Source organism: Amblyomma americanum, chromosome 4, assembly GCF_052857255.1.
Source record: "Amblyomma americanum isolate KBUSLIRL-KWMA chromosome 4, ASM5285725v1, whole genome shotgun sequence".
NCBI classification, from domain to species: Eukaryota; Metazoa; Arthropoda; class Arachnida; order Ixodida; family Ixodidae; genus Amblyomma; species Amblyomma americanum.
The window spans coordinates 18,021,540-18,040,636 of NC_135500.1; the positions used below are offsets into that span (position 1 = coordinate 18,021,540).

Below are 19,097 nucleotides of genomic sequence, written 5' to 3' on the forward strand. Positions count from 1 at the left end.
ACATTCAGATAAACACAGACTGGAGAAAAATAAACGACGTCGAGTGACAATTTGAAGTCTGTGTCGGATGATAGGGAAAGCCGCACATGCGGAAGAGTGAACAATTCAGGTAAACGGAGACTGGAGAAAAATAAAGGACGTCGAGCGCCAAGGTGCGGTCTCTGTCGCATGATGGGGAAAGCGGCACATGCGGAAAAAGAGTGAAAAATTCAGATAAACACAGACTGGAGAAAAATAAACGACGTCGAGTGACAATTTGAAGTCTGTGTCGGATGATAGGGAAAGCGGCACATGCGGAAGAGTGAACAATTCAGGTAAACGGAGACTGGAGAAAAATAAACGACGTCGAGCGCCAAGGTGCGGTCTCTGTCGGATGATGGGGAAAGCGGCACATGCGGAAAAAGAGTGAAAAATTCAGATAAACACAGACTGGAGAAAAATAAACGACGTCGAGTGACAATTTGAAGTCTGTGTCGGATGATAGGGAAAGCCGCACATGCGGAAGAGTGAACAATTCAGGTAAACGGAGACTGGAGAAAAATAAAGGACGTCGAGCGCCAAGGTGCGGTCTCTGTCGCATGATGGGGAAAGCGGCACATGCGGAAAAAGAGTGAAAAATTCAGATAAACACAGACTGGAGAAAAATAAACGACGTCGAGTGACAATTTGAAGTCTGTGTCGGATGATAGGGAAAGCCGCACATGCGGAAGAGTGAACAATTCAGGTAAACGGAGACTGGAGAAAAATAAAGGACGTCGAGCGCCAAGGTGCGGTCTCTGTCGGATGATGGGGAAAGCGGCACATGCGGAAAAAGAGTGAAAAATTCAGATAAACACAGACTGGAGAAAAATAAACGACGTCGAGTGACAATTTGAAGTCTGTGTCGGATGATAGGGAAAGCGGCACATGCGGAAGAGTGAACAATTCAGGTAAACGGAGACTGGAGAAAAATAAAGGACGTCGAGCGCCAAGGTGCGGTCTCTGTCGGATGATGGGGAAAGCGGCACATGCGGAAAAAGAGTGAAAAATTCAGATAAACACAGACTGGAGAAAAATAAACGACGTCGAGTGACAATTTGAAGTCTGTGTCGGATGATAGGGAAAGCCGCACATGCGGAAGAGTGAACAATTCAGGTAAACGGAGACTGGAGAAAAATAAAGGACGTCGAGCGCCAAGGTGCGGTCTCTGTCGGATGATGGGGAAAGCGGCACATGCGGAAAAAGAGTGAAAAATTCAGATAAACACAGACTGGAGAAAAATAAACGACGTCGAGTGACAATTTGAAGTCTGTGTCGGATGATAGGGAAAGCGGCACATGCGGAAGAGTGAACAATTCAGGTAAACGGAGACTGGAGAAAAATAAAGGACGTCGAGCGCCAAGGTGCGGTCTCTGTCGGATGATGGGGAAAGCGGCACATGCGGAAAAAGAGTGAAAAATTCAGATAAACACAGACTGGAGAAAAATAAACGACGTCGAGTGACAATTTGAAGTCTGTGTCGGATGATAGGGAAAGCCGCACATGCGGAAGAGTGAACAATTCAGGTAAACGGAGACTGGAGAAAAATAAAGGACGTCGAGCGCCAAGGTGCGGTCTCTGTCGGATGATGGGGAAAGCGGCACATGCGGAAAAAGAGTGAAAAATTCAGATAAACACAGACTGGAGAAAAATAAACGACGTCGAGTGACAATTTGAAGTCTGTGTCGGATGATAGGGAAAGCCGCACATGCGGAAGAGTGAACAATTCAGGTAAACGGAGACTGGAGAAAAATAAAGGACGTCGAGCGCCAAGGTGCGGTCTCTGTCGGATGATGGGGAAAGCGGCACATGCGGAAAAAGAGTGAAAAATTCAGATAAACACAGACTGGAGAAAAATAAACGACGTCGAGTGACAATTTGAAGTCTGTGTCGGATGATAGGGAACGCCGCACATGCGGAAGAGTGAACAATTCAGGTAAACGGAGACTGGAGAAAAATAAAGGACGTCGAGCGCCAAGGTGCGGTCTCTGTCGCATGATGGGGAAAGCGGCACATGCGGAAAAAGAGTGAAAAATTCAGATAAACACAGACTGGAGAAAAATAAACGACGTCGAGTGACAATTTGAAGTCTGTGTCGGATGATAGGGAAAGCCGCACATGCGGAAGAGTGAACAATTCAGGTAAACGGAGACTGGAGAAAAATAAAGGACGTCGAGCGCCAAGGTGCGGTCTCTGTCGGATGATGGGGAAAGCGGCACATGCGGAAAAAGAGTGAAAAATTCAGATAAACACAGACTGGAGAAAAATAAACGACGTCGAGTGACAATTTGAAGTCTGTGTCGGATGATAGGGAAAGCCGCACATGCGGAAGAGTGAACAATTCAGGTAAACGGAGACTGGAGAAAAATAAAGGACGTCGAGCGCCAAGGTGCGGTCTCTGTCGGATGATGGGGAAAGCGGCACATGCGGAAAAAGAGTGAAAAATTCAGATAAACACAGACTGGAGAAAAATAAACGACGTCGAGTGACAATTTGAAGTCTGTGTCGGATGATAGGGAAAGCCGCACATGCGGAAGAGTGAACAATTCAGGTAAACGGAGACTGGAGAAAAATAAAGGACGTCGAGCGCCAAGGTGCGGTGTCTGTCGCATGATGGGGAAAGCGGCACATGCGGAAAAAGAGTGAAAAATTCAGATAAACACAGACTGGAGAAAAATAAACGACGTCGAGTGACAATTTGAAGTCTGTGTCGGATGATAGGGAAAGCCGCACATGCGGAAGAGTGAACAATTCAGGTAAACGGAGACTGGAGAAAAATAAACGACGTCGAGTGACAATTTGAAGTCTGTGTCGGATGATAGGGAAAGCCGCACATGCGGAAGAGTGAACAATTCAGGTAAACGGAGACTGGAGAAAAATAAACGACGTCGAGCGCCAAGGTGCGGTCTCTGTCGGATGATGGGGAAAGCGGCACATGCGGAAAAAGAGTGACAAATTCAGATAAACACAGACTGGAGAAAAATAAACGACGTCGAGTGACAATTTGAAGTCTGTGTCGGATGATAGGGAAAGCGGCACATGCGGAAGAGTGAACAATTCAGGTAAACGGAGACTGGAGAAAAATAAAGGACGTCGAGCGCCAAGGTGCGGTCTCTGTCGCATGATGGGGAAAGCGGCACATGCGGAAAAAGAGTGAAAAATTCAGATAAACACAGACTGGAGAAAAATAAACGACGTCGAGTGACAATTTGAAGTCTGTGTCGGATGATAGGGAAAGCGGCACATGCGGAAGAGTGAACAATTCAGGTAAACGGAGACTGGAGAAAAATAAAGGACGTCGAGCGCCAAGGTGCGGTCTCTGTCGGATGATGGGGAAAGCGGCACATGCGGAAAAAGAGTGAAAAATTCAGATAAACACAGACTGGAGAGAAATAAACGACGTCGAGCGACAATTTGCAGTCTGTCGCATGATGGGGAAAGCGGCACATGCGGAAAAAGAGTGAAAAATTCAGGCAGACAGAGACTGGAGAGAAATAAACGACGTCGAGCGACAATTTGCAGTCTGTCGCATGATGGGGAAAGCGGCACATGCGGAAAAAGAGAGAAAAATTCAGGCAGACAGAGACTGGAGAGAAATAAACGACGTCGAGCGACAATTTGCAGTCTGTCGCATGATGGGGAAAGCGGCACATGCGGAAAAAGAGTGAAAAATTCAGGCAGACAGAGACTGGAGAGAAATAAACGACGTCGAGCGACAATTTGCAGTCTGTCGCATGATGGGGAAAGCGGCACATGCGGAAAAAGAGAGAAAAATTCAGGCAGACAGAGACTGGAGAGAAATAAACGACGTCGAGCGACAATTTGCAGTCTGTCGCATGATGGGGAAAGCGGCACATGCGGAAAAAGAGTGAAAAATTCAGGCAGACAGAGACTGGAGAGAAATAAACGACGTCGAGCGACAATTTGCAGTCTGTCGCATGATGGGGAAAGCGGCACATGCGGAAAAAGAGAGAAAAATTCAGGCAGACAGAGACTGGAGAGAAATAAACGACGTCGAGCGACAATTTGCAGTCTGTCGCATGATGGGGAAAGCGGCACATGCGGAAAAAGAGTGAAAAATTCAGGTAATCACAGACTGGAGAAAAATAAACGACGTCGAGCGACAATTTGTAGTCTGTCGGATGATGGGGAAAGCGGCACATGCGGAAAAAGAGTGAAAAATTCAGGTAAACAGAGACTGTAGAAAAATAAACGACGTCGAGTGACAATTTGCAGTCTCTGTCGGATGATGAGGAAAGCGGCACATGCGGAAAAAGAGTGAAAAATTCAGGTAAACACAGACTGGAGAAAAATAAACGACGTCGAGCAACAATTTTCAGTCTGTGTCGGATGATGGGAAAAGCGGCACATGCGGTAAAGGAGTGAAAAATTCAGGTAAACACAGACTCGGGAAAAAGAAACGACGTCGAGCGCCAATTTTCAGTCTGTGTCGGATGATGGGGAAAGCGGCACATGCGGTAAAAGAGTGAAAAATTCAGATAAACACAGACTGTAGAAAAATAAACGACGTCGAGTGACAATTTGCAGTCTGTGTCGGATGATAGGGAAAGCGGCACATGCGGAAGAGTGAACAATTCAGGTAAACGGAGACTAGAGAAAAATAAACGACGTCGAGCGCCAAGGTGCGGCCTCTGTCGGATGATGGGGAAAGCGGCACATGCGTAAAAAGAGTGAAAAATTCAGGTAAACACAGACTGGAGAAAAGTAAACGACGTCGAATGACAATTTGCAGTCTGTCGGATGATGGGGAAAGCGGCACATGCGGAAAAAGAGTGAAAAATTCAGGTAAACAGAGACTGTAGAAAAATAAAACTACGTCGAGTGACAATTTGCAGTCTCTGTCGGATGATGAGGAAAGCGGAACATGTGGAAAAAGAGTGAAAAATTCAGGTAAGCACAGACTGGAGAAAAATAAACGACGTCGAGCAACAATTTTCAGTCTGTGTCGGATGATGGGAAAAGCGGCACATGCGGTAAAGGAGTGAAAAATTCAGGTAAACACAGACTCGGGAAAAAGAAACGACGTCGAGCGCCAATTTTCAGTCTGTGTCGGATGATGGGGAAAGCGGCACATGCGGTAAAAGAGTGAAAAATTCAGGTAAACACAGACTGGAGGAAAATAAACGACGCCGAGCGACAATTTGCAGTCTGTGTCGGATGATGGGGAAAGCGGCACATGCGGAAATGCTTGCCACACGACTGTCGTGGTGGCTTGAGCACCATCGTTTCTACCATCCCGCCCAAATTGGCTTTCGTAACTCACAGCCACAATGTACGTACTGTACTGGCCATGGACGTTGAAAAGGCGTACGATAATATCAGTCATGCTGCCATCCTAGAATCGCTTGACATGCTGCATTTCCCCGTTAGAGTGCGCAATTTTGTTAAATCCTTCCTTGAAGGCCGACACTTTGCCATACGCCTCAGTAGTGAGGCCGTCGGATCATTTGTGCCTCTTCGCGGCATTCCCCAGGGATCAGTGTTATTGCCAACATTATTTAATATTGATTTCATCCCCCTTACTTGGCGCTTACATGATGTCTGTGAGATTAAGTTCTTATTGCATGCTGGTGACATAACGGTGTGGACCACTCACAACGACCTGATGACTCAAGCAGCAGGCCTACAATCAGCCATAGATATTACGGCGACTTTTGCTGCTTCAATTGGTCTTCAGCTCTCAGTGAGCAAAACCGCGTTCCTGTCAGTTGCCAACCGCTGGGGGCGCCGTAAACTCGCTGCAACAACAATTCGTCTCCATCTATCCGGAGCTCCAATTCAAGAAAGTTCGACCGTAAAAATCTTAGGCTTGACAATACACGAGTCAGGAACAGGTACTGCTTGGCTTTCTCTGGCTAAAAAGCAAGCAATTCAGGCGTTGGGTCTGATTAGATGCATTGCTCCTAAAACAGGCGTACCGCTCTCATGTTGCACGACAGTTGGTGCGGGCGGTTGTGCAACCGCGCCCTGTTTACCAAGCCCAATTACAGCATTTGACGAAGGCTCAATGGGATCGACTAGAAGCTGTTAATTGAGAGGAAGTGGGGGTCATCACTTGCCTTCCCCGCATTACCCCGATCGTGGCTCTCCAAGAACATGCGTAGCTGAATACACTAGATGAGCTGGTGCAGCACCGACGCGATGCTCGCCGCCTAATGTCAAACCTTACACACACAACGTGTGCACTCAGGGCATATACTTCATCGGACTCCATTCTACAGCCGCCCCCACTAGTTCTTCCTACCGTTTTGTGCAGCTAGGCGACCACAGAACAACTGCTCTACGTCGGCCATAAACTACCCGCGCGGCATCGTCCTTTCGCGACCGAATTACAGAGCAAGACGCCAATCTGCCGCATGGTTCCATCGTTATGTACGTTGACGCAAGCATCCAGGCCTGCGAAACAACAACGGCAGTTTACTGTCCTTGCAAGCCTGCCTTGAACAAAACGTCAAGGTTTCTCCTCTCAGAACCTCCTTCCTCCTGCGCGGAGATGCTTGCGTTTTGAAGAAGCACTTTGCTCTGTAGCCGCCGTTCCCATGCTACCTACGGCTCGCATTGTCATTCGCACCAACGCCTTTCACGTCACACGCCTACTATGATGCGTCAGTGGCACCCCAGAAATCTGCCAAGACATCCATCGTCTAGCGGCACGCATCCTGCAGCAAATCCGTATTGAGTGGGTCCGGCATGACGTCCTGAGTTCACAAAGCCGCGCTGATTCTGCGACCCGGCTTTCGATCCCAAAATCGTCTTTGCCTCTAGCCCTCACTCTCGATGACACCACCCTCCTTTTAACAAGAAAGGAACACCTCCGGCGCCGCACACGTGCTCTAATCCCTCCGTGTGCGGTAACCCTCCCCCGTGGTCTTACCCGTGCAGAGGAAGTTGCGCTTCGCAGGATACGGGCACGGGTTGCCCTAACTCCAGCTGCGGCACACAAGTGGCCGCATTTCTAATATTTATATTCCGCCCGCCCCGGGTGTCCAGTCTGCAAGATCAGAGACTGTGAGGCGGATATACACTACCTGTTGTGGGTTTGCCCGGCGCTGAAGCCGACGAGAATTCGGCACCTGGCGGCGGTGGGTCTCTCACCAGACAATCCGGATTCCTATATTGCCTGGACACAGGGTCCATATCATTGTTCACTACTTGATTTCATTAGATCAGCCAACTTCGGAGTATTCTTTGCCCTATTGTGGGCGAACATTCGCTCGTAACCCTGCTGGTGAATCTGACGACTTTCATTCATTAGCGTATTTAGTTGCTAGCTGGCGTTTTTGTTGCTGGGGCAATAAACGCCTTGTTTGTGTCAGCCAGTGTGTCGTTCCTTTGTTCCGCCTGAGCAAGGTCCGCCGTGGTCGACGTGCGCTCGGCAGCGTACGCGATCATGGGGTGGGTTCTGCCGGTTTTGAACTGTCAGCCGCGATTAAGCGGGGAGAACGTACTTATCTCCCCAATTAAAGCCCCACACTACCTACCTACATTCCATCCATCTGTCCGTCCGATTATCCATCCATCCATCCATCCATCCATCGATCCATCCACAACCGTCCGTCCATCCATCCATCCATCCATCCATCCATCCGAGCATCGGCTGCCGCCGCCCACGAGCAAGACGCAGCAACGGGTTCGGCGTTGCGGACTTTCGGAATGCTGCCTTCATTTTTTCTTCATGTTAAAGATGTCAGTGTGGTTTTCTTGTAAACAACACTAACATCTGTAGCACAAAGAACGCAGCGCATGAGATTTACTAGTCGTAGTGGTCCTTTTCGGTGCAATCTCGGCCGCGACGGTCGAATTTTGATGGAGGAAAAATTCTGGAGGCCCTTTTACTGTGCAATGTGATTGCACGTTAAAGAACCCCTGGTGGTCGAAAGTTCTTACGGCGTTCCTCACAGCCCTTGCTGATTTGGGACGTTAAACCCCCATAAACCTTCTTTTCGTACTGCACGCAATCTGTACTGCAGCGCCAAATCGCCACTTTAACATAAATATTTCTGAATTTTTTGTCAACTTCTACCCAGTTGCACTTTCATGGAAAGCTGCTAAAAACACGCCGCTCGTTATCCAGGCTCGCATTGGTAAAGAATATAGCGCGAGGAACTCTCTGTGTTTATCACAATTTTTGCCAAACCCGCCTATGTTTATCTCGGCCAGAAAACACCACAGTTACGAAGCACGCGAAATAGCTTGCCGCACATCTGTGTAGCAATCGTCGTTTTTCTCGCGTACAGTAAACGAATAGAAGTGACTATCCGAATATTTGGTTACAGCCGCCGGCGACACTTTTCTGGTTCTGTTGATGCAACTATATGATGCAACACGCCTGCGAGCTCCAGTATGAAAATTGTATTCCTGTTTCTTTTACTTCTTTAATATTTTACGTGCCTACTATACTGCTGGAACGTTATCTGTGTTCTTACCTTCCCATCACATAGTTTTCCTGCAGCTTTTCATTTTACATATATCTTTTTTTGACTTGACCATTTGCCATGCTTTGACATTTTTGTCTGCCAGTTGTACCACTGGTTAACATGATCACATGCCACGTTTTTGTAAAACAAAACCCTGCACAAATGCCCTTATGGCACAATGTAGCATCTCTCAGGCTGCCGCTTCACTGCTCTGATTTTGCAAAGGAATCTCAAAAAGACTGCAAACCCATGTTTGATCAGTGCCGAACCTTCAAAGGAAGCAAGGAGTGAACCAAGAGCGAAATAATTGAAGCTCGAAGGACTTTAGCTCTGGGTGACCTTTGCGTCAGCACACCTTTTCATGCCCTATCAGAAAAAGAACGGGCGTACTTGGCAAAGCGCGCGAAACGCGATTAACATTTCTTCTTCCTTTTCTTTTTGCGCAATGTATTTGCGAGTTATCGCGCGTAAAGCCGTGTGTGTATTTCAATTATAAACGGAGTTGAAAGTAAGCACAGAGTGTGCCCCTCTGTCTGCGTCCGTGTCTTTTGAGCAGTTTTAAGAACTATGAACCACCGACTAGCCATCACGTCTACCTTTGTATCACTATCATCATCATCGTTATACCAGCTATCACTATCCATGTCACCATCAGTGTTGCTATCATCGCCATTATCACTATCTGTGGCCTTATCAGTCTATCAGTAGCTATCATTATTAGTATCAGTAGCTATCACTATCTATCTCTACCACTTCCACTATCGGCAGCTGTCTATAGCTATATGTTGGTTTTAAACTGTTGCTCAGTCAACGTTTACATTTTATTTTAATTGCCATACAAACTATGATTGACAGCTCGTGCGGACGAATTCTGTCTACAACTTCCGCCTAAGCCGCTCATGAGCCAAGGAATGCTCCCGCCTTAATCGTTGCCAGTTCGGTGTTGGTGCTGCGGTCTAAGCATCCACCGAGAAAGTGAACCAGCCATGCGCCTTTCCTTTTCGCAAACCCGAGAGACGTTTCAGACCGCGAATAAGATTAGATTTGGAATATGACTTTCGTCTTTGCTTCATGCAAGCCGGCCCCGGTGTTTTAAAATGAACCTGTCGGTTCTAGTGCCAACTGCATGTTCTACTACCACGCAGATCACGAAGCTCTGTTCGTTCATCTGCATGAAATGTATCAAAATAAGATAAACAGTGATGAACCATGTTTTGCATGAGTGCAATGGTTTGGTTTGGTTTGGTTTATAGGTTTAACGTCCCAAAGCGACTCAGGCTATGAGGGACAGAAGTGCAAGATGCCGGGCTAGTTGGTAATCCATGATGAAAAAACAGCGCAAGGAACGAGACAGCGCCCGTGTCTGTGTCTTCTTCCTTCGTGTTTTCGTCTCGTTCCTTGCGCTGTTTTTTCTTCACTATGAGGGACGCCGTAGTGAAGGGCTCCGGAAATTTCGACCACCTGGGGTTCTTTAACGTGCACTGACATCGCACAGTACACGGGCCTCTAGAATTTCGCCTCCATCGAAATTCGACCGCCGCGGCCGGGATCGAACCAGCGTCTCTCGGGTCAGCAGCCGAGCGCCATAACCACTGAGCCACCGCGGCGGCTATGAGTGCAATGATTGGCATGAGAACCTTTACTACTAAACCGCACCGAATCACCACAGAGTGTAAAAATGCTTACAAAAGTATAGCAGGGGTAAGCAGATCTAGCGCACCTACTTCGCATTTGTTTAACTACGCAAGTCGCCTGTTTTTTTTTTCTAGGCTTGGAATGGCCTTACAATTACGTCTAACAAAGATTTACAACGTAGCCAGCTTCGCTGACTTCTTGGAAGCACATCTGGATGCTTCAAAAAAAAATACACAAAGATCATCAATGAGAAGTGTCGACCAATCATAGCTAAATTTCTTCACACTAAAATGAAAGACAAGATAGTAACCCTTCGTAACCAATTTAAAACAGATAACATCACTGTCAGTGAAGATTTGTCACCGGCTACGCACCAGGCTCGAAAAAAACTTTTTGAATTCGGAAATAATCAAGCTGGCCCTCGCTCCTTTAAGATGCGATATAACAAGCTGCACATTAATAAAAAATGCATCATGTATAACCCTACCGCTGACACTGTTCGAGAAATCGTGGCACGTGGCGAATCATCTGGATTGGCCCCCGTAGCACCGTAGGGAATCGCGAGGGGTGGAGGACTGTTGTCATCGTCGATATCAGTTCTTCATACTAATGTCTGGAGCCTACTTAACAAGCATACTTCTTTTTCTTCTGCCGTAGACACATGCTCAGCTCACCTTATAGCGTTAACGGAAACCTGGCTCCCAACGCATGTTTCAGATTCCGAAATCTTCCACAACGCTCAGAGCTATTCGATATATCGTTGCGATAGAACAGCTAAACGCGGCGGCGGTGCTTTACTTGCCATTGCTAAAGACATTCAATCTTCATGTATCCAAGCCTTAAGCGAGCTAAAACTAATTTTTGCGTCAGTAGTGACAGGACATCTTGAATTGGTTATTGGCGTCTGTTATCGTTCTCCTTCTTATTCGTCTACATTCACTAACGAACTTCACGGCGCTATAAGTCTTGTTTGCGCACGATTTCCTTCATCAACGCTTTTTCTACTTGGGAACTTTAATTTTCCAACTATTTTATGGACTGCTCAGCCGCCTTCTTCTCCTACCACTTCGTATCAAGCTAAGGAATTCTTAAAACTATGCACCATATTTTCGCTAACTCGGTTACTTACAAACGCCACTAGGACACTAAGTAACGCTTCGAACAGTTTATTTAATTCCAACAAATAATCCAGTGTTTTCTACTGACATAACATATCTTTCAGGCATCAGCGATCACGTTCTGCACAATTTTTGCATTAATATACCATGTCCAGAAGTGAAAAAAATAAACAAATCATTCTAGATTACGAACCCGCCAACTTTGCCGCTATTAACAATGAACTAGGCACGTTTGTTGACTACTTTATTGCAAACTCAGACTACTGCTCTGTCGAGGAAAACTGGATATTATTCAAAACGAATGTTCATGAACTAACTGATACGTATATTCCTAAGCGCATCGTCACCTCTATCTCACGAGCACCTTGGCACAACTCTCACATCAGACGATTATCTAACAAAAAGAAACGTTTATACCGCCACACGAAGCTTTCATCATCTAATACGCGATGGGCGAAGTACCATTCTGCTTCCGACGCTTACGTCAACGCGATTAAACTTACAAAGAATAACTGTTTGTCTGCCACATTACCAACTATATTGAAAACGAGTGTTAAAACTTTTGGCGCGTTATACACCCTGCGAACGACCCATTAATTAGACTGCAACACTCCTCCGGTAAACTTATCCCCAATGATCTTCGAGCTTCCGTGCTGAATGACACATTCGTTGAAATCTTTTCCTGCATTTCAAGCGTTAATCTCTCTTATATACCGCACCACAGGTTCCCGACAATGTCACCTATAACTGTCGATCCACCTTGTGTTGCCAAATTAATTGAATCTCTAAAAAATGATTCTTCACCTGGTTCTAATGCGATTAGTGCTAAATTGCTAAAAATATTTGTGCTTATAGTTCAGTTATACTAACCAAACTTTTTCAACAGTAACTCGACAGAGCAAGCCTTCATAACGACTGGAAAATTGGGAAGGTGGTTCCACAAGTCCGGTCGTAAGCACTCCCTTCAAAACTTTCGTCCCATTTCGCTCACTAGCACATGCTGCAAATTACTAGAACATATCATTTTCAAGAATGTCGTTACCTTTCTCGATGAGAATTCATTTTTCACTCCGGTGCAACATGTTTTTCGTCAAACATACGCATGTGAAGCTCAAGTACTTGCCTTTACTGATAAGCTATACCGCATACTTGAGAACTCATAAGGGTAGAAACTTGGGCAAGTCGGTAACGGTGATCCATGGAAAGTGAGAGTAGCGCAAAACGGGACAAAGGGACAGAGAAAGACAGACACAACACAGGCGCTAACTTCCGACTGAAAGAAACCAGGGCGGCCAAGACGAACGTAATCCGTGAGGGGAAACAGGCGCATGCGCCCAGAAAGATAATGAAAAACAGGTGAATGAGGATCTACGGATGTGCACGATTCAGCGTTTCTTTAAGAAGGCCAGCTCTCTTTTGGACAGGGAGATAGACGGCTTGCTTACACATTTATCGTCCAAGGCAGCGATACGAGCTGCTTCAATAATCTCTCGCGTTAACTGATCCCGGTGTCTGGCAACGATCGAGCACTTGTCCAGAAATGGCACACAACCACACTCCTTGCAGTGTAAAGCCAGATTACTGCCAGTAAAAGTTCTCAAGTTATTTTTGTGTTCGCGAAGTCTCTCATTCAAGCACCGACCTGACTGACCAACATACCGCTTACCGCAAGAGAGAGGGATGTCATAAACAATGCCTTCAGTACATTTCACGAATTTCTTTCTGTGGTTAATGGTGCACTGCAGCTTTTGGGGACGTTTATCAGCGGGCAAAGTTTTTTTGGAAAGCGCACTTAGTTTTTCAGGGGCAGAAAAAACGACACGAACATTAGCTTTTGTCCCAATTTTCTTGAGATTGTGGGACAGGCAATGAATGTAAGGAATAACGGCAATTTTGTCTTTTTTTCTTTCTGAAGGCACGGACGGCAGTTGACCTTCCTGGCGCTTCTTCTTTAGTATGCCTTCGGCGACGGAAACACAAATATCAGCTGGGTAGCCTGCTTGATGGAACCTTGCGAGTTGAGCGTGAAAGCTCTCGCTGATGAGGTGGGGGCATGACTTTTCCAGAGCATTCTTCAAGCATAAATTAATAATGCCCCTTTTAACGAGTTTAGAATGGGCAGATATATAAGGGAGTAGAGGTTTGTTTGCCCGAGGTGCATAGCTCCAACACAGGTGGTTGTCCAGGAATTTAAAACGGATATCAAGAAAGCGAATCTCGTTGTCGGTTGGCATTTCGTTAGTCAATAGCAGCGGTGAAAAACACTCTTGTACCTTAGCTAAAATACCGGATGCAACTTGCTCTAAGCACGATGGCGTACACTCAACAAGGAAAAAGAAATCGTCAACAAAACGAAAGATCTTGACGACATGAGGGCTGGTAAGCCTCTCTTGGAGGCTCCTGTCAAGATGTGCCAGATACAGGTCACTAAGTACAGGGGCTAGACAAGACCCAATGCATATTCCCTGTTTCTGAATGTGAGCAGCGCCTTGCCAGTTTATGAAAGTGGAGCGGAGATAAAAGTGTAGCAATTCTAAAAAACCACTGACGGATAAACCGGATTCATTCTGAAATGACACAGCGCCGAAATGATGGATCGAATCTTCGACAATTGTAAGCAGGTTATGATGGGGCAAGGAGTAATAAAGATCTTTCACATCAATTGAGAAACCAAGAAGGCTCTTGTCAGAAAGCGATTTCACAGCACTTAACACTTCCTCTGAACTACGTACTAGAAATGGGTCATCTATCGTCAACATGTTTAGTTTTTCTTTTAGAAACACAGCGATTGACTTTTGCCAAGTGTCCTGTTCGGAAACGATTACCCTTAAGGGAACGCCAGCCTTATGCGTTTTTGCGCTGAAAAACACTTCTAGGAAGAGGCGCTTACTACTTTCAATGCTGCTGGCTAGTCTTTCAAGATTAAGCTTGAGACAAAGTTTTTTTGCTTGAACCTTAAGTTTGGGAAGTGAAACACTTCTTCCACATTTAAACACTTCTGTTATGGCATGATTGGCTTTTTCATTGAATACACCGTGGGGAAAGACAGCAAACCCGCCCTCTTTGTCAGAGGGGATGACGCAAAGCGACTGTTCGGCTAGGTAGGACACGACACGATCCACACGAACTTTTGAAGGACGAGGCTTACAGTACTGTAGGACGTCTACGCCATCGGAGGTGCACCGGCCAGAGTCCTCTTTGTCGGCTAGGCGAGACACACGTCGCACCATGGAAAGTAGCTCATGCGGAGTCTTCGAAGTCTCCCTTGCAAACTTGGGTCCAAGGGACAACAACCGGTTGACGTCCTCAGGAAGGGTGACTCCTTCGGAGACGTATACGCTGTTGCATTTTCTCGACCCCTTAGGTGGGCAGAGGGATCGAAGGGATCGGAGTTGAAGTTGCCACAGGGCTTCAGTTGTTTGGTCCGCTAGAAGCAGATACGCTCGCAGCTGACGTTTAGCGGCGTTAGGTTCCAGTGCCTGTTGGAGTTGCACGGCTAAGTGCTCCCTCAGAAGACGTACATAACGATGACATTCAGATTTTACAATCTTGCATATTCTGCGGGAGTGCCCAGTGGAGGGGTTGAGACCATTGAAGAGAAGTCTGACGTCGTCGGGTAGAATCCCGGAGCGGAGGCAAAAAGCTGCAGCACGTGCTTTGCACACAGTGGCAGCAATAACGGACACGGTCGCACATGGGCCTTGGGAAACACGTAGAAAGACGCCCGAAGAACTAGAAACGTAATTCACAAGGGTAGAAACTTGGGCAAGTCGGTAACGGTGATCCATGGAAAGTGAGAGTAGCGCAAAACGGGACAAAGGGACAGAGAAAGACAGACACAACACAGGCGCTAACTTCCGACTGAAAGAAACCAGGGCGGCCAAGACGAACGTAATCCGTGAGGGGAAACAGGCGCATGCGCCCAGAAAGATAATGAAAAACAGGTGAATGAGGATCTACGGATGTGCACGATTCAGCGTTTCTTTAAGAAGGCCAGCTCTCTTTTGGACAGGGAGATAGACGGCTTGCTTACACATTTATCGTCCAAGGCAGCGATACGAGCTGCTTCAATAATCTCTCGCGTTAACTGATCCCGGTGTCTGGCAACGATGTCTGGCATTGTTTATGACATCCCTCTCTCTTGCGGTAAGCGGTATGTTGGTCAGTCAGGTCGGTGCTTGAATGAGAGACTTCGCGAACACAAAAATAACTTGAGAACTTTTACTGGCAGTAATCTGGCTTTACACTGCAAGGAGTGTGGTTGTGTGCCATTTCTGGACAAGTGCTCGATCGTTGCCAGACACCGGGATCAGTTAACGCGAGAGATTATTGAAGCAGCTCGTATCGCTGCCTTGGACGATAAATGTGTAAGCAAGCCGTCTATCTCCCTGTCCAAAAGAGAGCTGGCCTTCTTAAAGAAACGCTGAATCGTGCACATCCGTAGATCCTCATTCACCTGTTTTTCATTATCTTTCTGGGCGCATGCGCCTGTTTCCCCTCACGGATTACGTTCGTCTTGGCCGCCCTGGTTTCTTTCAGTCGGAAGTTAGCGCCTGTGTTGTGTCTGTCTTTCTCTGTCCCTTTGTCCCGTTTTGCGCTACTCTCACTTTCCATGGATCACCGTTACCGACTTGCCCAAGTTTCTACCCTTGTGAATTACGTTTCTAGTTCTTCGGGCGTCTTTCTACGTGTTTCCCAAGGCCCATGTGCGACCGTGTCCGTTATTGCTGCCACTGTGTGCAAAGCACGTGCTGCAGCTTTTTGCCTCCGCTCCGGGATTCTACCCGACGACGTCAGACTTCTCTTCAATGGTCTCAACCCCTCCACTGGGCACTCCCGCAGAATATGCAAGATTGTAAAATCTGAATGTCATCGTTATGTACGTCTTCTGAGGGAGCACTTAGCCGTGCAACTCCAACAGGCACTGGAACCTAACGCCGCTAAACGTCAGCTGCGAGCGTATCTGCTTCTAGCGGACCAAACAACTGAAGCCCTGTGGCAACTTCAACTCCGATCCCTTCGATCCCTCTGCCCACCTAAGGGGTCGAGAAAATGCAACAGCGTATACGTCTCCGAAGGAGTCACCCTTCCTGAGGACGTCAACCGGTTGTTGTCCCTTGGACCCAAGTTTGCAAGGGAGACTTCGAAGACTCCGCATGAGCTACTTTCCATGGTGCGACGTGTGTCTCGCCTAGCCGACAAAGAGGACTCTGGCCGGTGCACCTCCGATGGCGTAGACGTCCTACAGTACTGTAAGCCTCGTCCTTCAAAAGTTCGTGTGGATCGTGTCGTGTCCTACCTAGCCGAACAGTCGCTTTGCGTCATCCCCTCTGACAAAGAGGGCGGGTTTGCTGTCTTTCCCCACGGTGTATTCAATGAAAAAGCCAATCATGCCATAACAGAAGTGTTTAATTGTGGAAGAAGTGTTTCACTTCCCAAACTTAAGGTTCAAGCAAAAAAACTTTGTCTCAAGCTTAATCTTGAAAGACTAGCCAGCAGCATTGAAAGTAGTAAGCGCCTCTTCCTAGAAGTGTTTTTCAGCGCAAAAACGCATAAGGCTGGCGTTCCCTTAAGGGTAATCGTTTCCGAACAGGACACTTGGCAAAAGTCAATCGCTGTGTTTCTAAAAGAAAAACTAAACATGTTGACGATAGATGACCCATTTCTAGTACGTAGTTCAGAGGAAGTGTTAAGTGCTGTGAAATCGCTTTCTGACAAGAGCCTTCTTGGTTTCTCAATTGATGTGAAAGATCTTTATTACTCCTTGCCCCATCATAACCTGCTTACAATTGTCGAAGATTCGATCCATCATTTCGGCGCTGTGTCATTTCAGAATGAATCCGGTTTATCCGTCAGTGGTTTTTTAGAATTGCTACACTTTTATCTCCGCTCCACTTTCATAAACTGGCAAGGCGCTGCTCACATTCAGAAACAGGGAATATGCATTGGGTCTTGTCTAGCCCCTGTACTTAGTGACCTGTATCTGGCACATCTTGACAGGAGCCTCCAAGAGAGGCTTACCAGCCCTCATGTCGTCAAGATCTTTCGTTTTGTTGACGATTTCTTTTTCCTTGTTGAGTGTACGCCATCGTGCTTAGAGCAAGTTGCATCCGGTATTTTAGCTAAGGTACAAGAGTGTTTTTCACCGCTGCTATTGACTAACGAAATGCCAACCGACAACGAGATTCGCTTTCTTGATATCCGTTTTAAATTCCTGGACAACCACCTGTGTTGGAGCTATGCACCTCGGGCAAACAAACCTCTACTCCCTTATATATCTGCCCATTCTAAACTCGTTAAAAGGGGCATTATTAATTTATGCTTGAAGAATGCTCTGGAAAAGTCATGCCCCCACCTCATCAGCGAGAGCTTTCACGCTCAACTCGCAAGGTTCCATCAAGCAGGCTACCCAGCTGATATTTGTGTTTCCGTCGCCGAAGGCATACTAAAGAAGAAGCGCCAGGAAGGTCAACTGCCGTCCGTGCCTTCAGAAAGAAAAAAAGACAAAATTGCCGTTATTCCTTACATTCATTGCCTGTCCCACAATCTCAAGAAAATTGGGACAAAAGCTAATGTTCGTGTCGTTTTTTCTGCCCCTGAAAAACTAAGTGCGCTTTCCAAAAAAACTTTGCCCGCTGATAAACGTCCCCAAAAGCTGCAGTGCACCATTAACCACAGAAAGAAATTCGTGAAATGTACTGAAGGCATTGTTTATGACATCCCTCTCTCTTGCGGTAAGCGGTATGTTGGTCAGTCAGGTCGGTGCTTGAATGAGAGACTTCGCGAACACAAAAATAACTTGAGAACTTTTACTGGCAGTAATCTGGCTTTACACTGCAAGGAGTGTGGTTGTGTGCCATTTCTGGACAAGTGCTCGATCGTTGCCAGACACCGGGATCAGTTAACGCGAGAGATTATTGAAGCAGCTCGTATCGCTGCCTTGGACGATAAATGTGTAAGCAAGCCGTCTATCTCCCTGTCCAAAAGAGAGCTGGCCTTCTTAAAGAAACGCTGAATCGTGCACATCCGTAGATCCTCATTCACCTGTTTTTCATTATCTTTCTGGGCGCATGCGCCTGTTTCCCCTCACGGATTACGTTCGTCTTGGCCGCCCTGGTTTCTTTCAGTCGGAAGTTAGCGCCTGTGTTGTGTCTGTCTTTCTCTGTCCCTTTGTCCCGTTTTGCGCTACTCTCACTTTCCATGGATCACCGTTACCGACTTGCCCAAGTTTCTACCCTTGTGAATTACGTTTCTAGTTCTTCGGGCGTCTTTCTACGTGTTTCCCAAGGCCCATGTGCGACCGTGTCCGTTATTGCTGCCACTGTGTGCAAAGCACGTGCTGCAGCTTTTTGCCTCCGCTCCGGGATTCTACCCGACGACGTCAGACTTCTCTTCAATGGTCTCAACCCCTCCACTGGGCACTCCCGCAGAATATGCAAGATTGTAAAATCTGAATGTCATCGTTATGTACGTCTTCTGAGGGAGCACTTAGCCGTGCAACTCCAACAGGCACTGGAACCTAACGCCGCTAAACGTCAGCTGCGAGCGTATCTGCTTCTAGCGGACCAAACAACTGAAGCCCTGTGGCAACTTCGACTCCGATCCCTTCGATCCCTCTGCCCACCTAAGGGGTCGAGAAAATGCAACAGCGTATACGTCTCCGAAGGAGTCACCCTTCCTGAGGACGTCAACCGGTTGTTGTCCCTTGGACCCAAGTTTGCAAGGGAGACTTCGAAGACTCCGCATGAGCTACTTTCCATGGTGCGACGTGTGTCTCGCCTAGCCGACAAAGAGGACTCTGGCCGGTGCACCTCCGATGGCGTAGGCGTCCTACAGTACTGTAAGCCTCGTCCTTCAAAAGTTCGTGTGGATCGTGTCGTGTCCTACC

General features: G+C 47.0%; 1 protein-coding gene and 1 non-coding gene across 2 annotated transcripts in view; both read right to left on the minus strand.

Moving 5' to 3' along the window:
• The window catches only part of LOC144127812 (uncharacterized), a 113,830-nt gene that overhangs the window by 86,948 nt on the left and 7,785 nt on the right, over window positions 1-19,097 (minus strand). The gene's annotated exons all lie outside the window — the stretch shown is intronic.
• Window positions 9,991-10,064, minus strand: TRNAS-GCU (transfer RNA serine (anticodon GCU)). Its single transcript has one exon. It is a non-coding gene; the product is annotated as a tRNA-Ser (tRNA).